Genomic DNA, 3642 nt, shown 5'->3' on the forward strand with positions numbered 1-3642 from the left:
CTTGCCTTTCTTTCTTTGGAATCTAAACCATGTCTTCAACTCATCAAGTAAGATTGATAAGAACATTTCTCTGGGACACAAGGGGATTGGAAATCAAATGATAAATCATGCAATTGTCAATAAACTTCTGTATTTTGTTACTTCATTGTGTGCTGTAGATGTCTGCTTTTATAAATTAATTGGTAATCTAGTTCAACGTAGATACACTGGTGAATTTTGTTGTCTGAAATTGGAAAAATTGCACAAATATTTCCCCAAACATACTGGGGAGTATGCTTTGGAGATGTGACATCCTGCTCCAGGTTGCTTGTGAGACAAGCACCTCTTATCCCTGGGGAGTGTGGAGGGACAGTAGTAAGGGTGGGCTGTTCAGATCAATGCCTTTTTGTGGGCAACATTCCATGGTGTTCTGTACAATGCAGGGATGCTGTTATGCTCTTCAGCAATATTGCAAATAGACTTAAATACTCAAATACTGAAAATATTTAAGTCTATTTGTAGAATAGCATAGGTAAACTCCCCATGAGCAGGGCATGCTTTTTATGCAGAGAAGTCGTACTCCCACTTCTAGACTTCCGATGAGTGCGTAAAACTCTCATGTGCCTAACTGCCTTGGCTAACAGAGCGGAGGTGACGACAGCTACAGGAATTCCAGTTCCGGGTGAGTTGGACATGGTGGCCTCTCAGCCAGGGTGTTCTAAATCTGCTGCATTCATCCCTTAATGTACAGATCGTGATGCCCTACAGAGCCTCTGAGCCAGCACTTGTTTCTACAGCGACTTCTGCATTTTACACTGAGAGTTTTGCCATTTATAGTTCAGAACTCTTCTCTCAAGCACGCACAGTGCTTTGGGTAGGATCTGCTTGGTGTGGGAGCTTGTGAATATCCTTGATAGGTAACGCATTAGCAACGAAGGATTGTCCTTCCTTCAAACTGCTGCCAACTAGTAGACTACACTATAGTTTCACGTTGCAACTCTATACATTACCTCATTGCTTTGCCCCTAAATTGAAGGTTTGTAGCTTGAACACTTAGGATAGAATATTATCCAGGTTACTGTTTCAGTCTTGGAAAACGATGATATCTGTTATAATAAGCTTAGCTTGGAAAGTGGTTCAAGGATGACTTGCGTGCTTTCATAAATCATGTGTACAATTCTAGACGTAGCTGCTGCTTAGTTCCTAAATACGTCACCGCGTCCATCCAGTACGAGACAGCGCTGTTCTAACGAACGGCCCAGCTGCAGTGTGTCATCCTTCCTGATCCCCCGAGAACCTGATTAACCCAGATCAGGGCATGTTTTCCCCTATTAAGATCGCTGGCTTCCACGCAATACCTTTTTAAGCAAGCACTGTCTGATATTGTCCTTCTCTTGCATCGCTGCATAACCATTGCTAAACAACCCACTCTGCACTCTTAATGAGGAAGATTAGTGTCCTCTCTGTCCATGTTTTAAGTAGCATTACTGTGTTCTTTTGAAGGATTTATGCAGGTTAATCAGACTTGGAATAGCTAAAGTACATTCTTGGGGCTTGTCTAGTGACAAAACTAACGTAGTGCTGTATGGAGACAATTATTTAAGCACTAAGTGAGTAACTGTTGTGGTATGTTCCCTGAAAAATTCTCACAGTTGCTTACATATAGTATGATCACACTGGTGCGTAGATGTCCAAATGTCTTGGCTACCCCTGTGATCGTGTGGTGGGGAGCAGTTTGATGTTTGCCTGTCAACATGTGGAGTGTGCTCAGTTGTCAACTTGCATCTTCATAGTTTGGAAGCCAGCTGGCCGCCCAACATTTTGTTCAAGCCCTCTGATGTGTCTCCTGTTGAATTTCAGTGTGAAGCTCTGCTGAAATCCTGTATCACTTCCCTTTGGAAAAGGTGGTGGTTTAGAATGTTGTTGAGGCTGGAGTTTTCCATTGTTTGTTTTTCTTGAGGAATAAAGTAGGGTCACAACCAGGATGCTGTGCTGTGCCAGACTAGAGGAAGCAAAAGAATACTGACCTCGGAGCGCAGGCTCTCTGCTGGTAACAGAGGGCAGGATTCTGGAGAGACTTTGGCATGTGATAAGCTATTTATGTCATTATTTGTTATCAGCTGTGCAAGAAGTAGACTGGGTAATGATTTATTGCTAGCCAAGAAATGATGAACAGAACCCCCACCAACAGCCAGCAGACTAAGCTGGATGTCCAGGCTGCTGGTCCAATTGCTACTTGTTCCTCCCTCTGAAAACATAGTCAATGAACAGAAAGAGCAGTTTGTAATTATTGTGCTAAATTTGCAGCCCTGATTATTTTTATTGTTTTATCTTGCTTCTGGGATTGAAGGTTATCCTCTCTTGAATCTGTCTTTCCCTTTCTTTCAAGCTGCCACACCTTATATTGTTAACAGAACCTCCTCCTCCTCAAGCAGGTCAAAATGCTGGTCATAACCAGCAAGAATGCAGTAATTTGTGTTACTCATCAGCCTCTCTAGCTCCAGCTAGCTTCTAATTCTGGTCTTATCCTACTGTTTTCCTCCTCCCTCCTACATTTTTTTTTTTTTTTAATTTAAATACTAGCTATGCTGCCTTTGGCTTCTTGATTATCCCTCCCATGCTACTGCTGGGTGTATGCTATATGCCGCTTAAGGCAAAACCACAAACAGCTCTGTGTCAGTGTACCAGAAGCTTGGAAGTCTATCGGAAGTAACTGGGAACTTAATGTTGTGCCAGTTTCATCATAAAGATGATGGCTTTTCCTCCACTGCCCCTTCCTACAAACTTGGGTAAATGCATGCTCCACTGTGTAAGTGTTTAACATTCTGGCTTCTGGGAACATGAGGTGCAAAAAAAAAAAAATCCACCTCGGTGCAAGTTGCCTGAACTAACGTCCACTTTCAAGTTTCACAATTTGTATTTTAGGAGTTGCGATCCACTGTGTCTTACGCAAGAGGAAGGTTCTGCCAAAGCTCTTGTTGAAAAGAGCTTACCGTTTCCAGGGTTGCCCAAGGCGAGGGGTTGGGGGGGTTCAGTTAGCTGTACACATGATCCATGCAACACTACAAAGATTAAACAAAACCACCTGATTGTCTCTTCCCATTTCTTGCAGCATGTCGACCTCTGTAAATGCCACCCTTTCATTTTCATGACAAGCTCAAAGAAGTAGACAGCCATGCAGTTACTTTCTAAAAATTGTCTCAGAATTGAGCCTTGGCAGATGTCAAGCAAGAATTGGGAAGAGAGGCAAAGTGAAGGTGGCTTTCCTGTCATCAGTGGAGTAATTAATGAAAAAAGCAGTTAAACAGGAGTAACAGGAAGCTGTTGATGTAGCCTAATGGAGATGAGCAGATACTGTCGCAGGAAGGCTCATTCTCTGCCTCCTTACTGTTGTTACATCAGCTTCAAGCTTTATTAATCATCTGAGCTGAAAGCCATGAGCAGTCATTTAAGAACAACTCTGTGCCTGTAAGACGCTGTAGTAGAATCCTCCCAACCTAAAGATGGTCTTTGTGCAACAGACTCGAAGGTCACTAGAATCTCCCTACGTCTTTAGATTGTATGAAAGGGTTTTTTAAAGTTCTTTGTCCAATGGTATCTACAAAACCTCTGTAGCCATCAGAAGTTCTCCTTACAGGTGGCCAATATAGGAAAGGCGCAGGA

The sequence above is a fragment of the Cariama cristata genome, unplaced genomic scaffold (genome assembly GCF_000690535.1).
Source record: "Cariama cristata isolate BGI_N322 unplaced genomic scaffold, ASM69053v1 scaffold23988, whole genome shotgun sequence".
NCBI classification, from domain to species: Eukaryota; Metazoa; Chordata; class Aves; order Cariamiformes; family Cariamidae; genus Cariama; species Cariama cristata.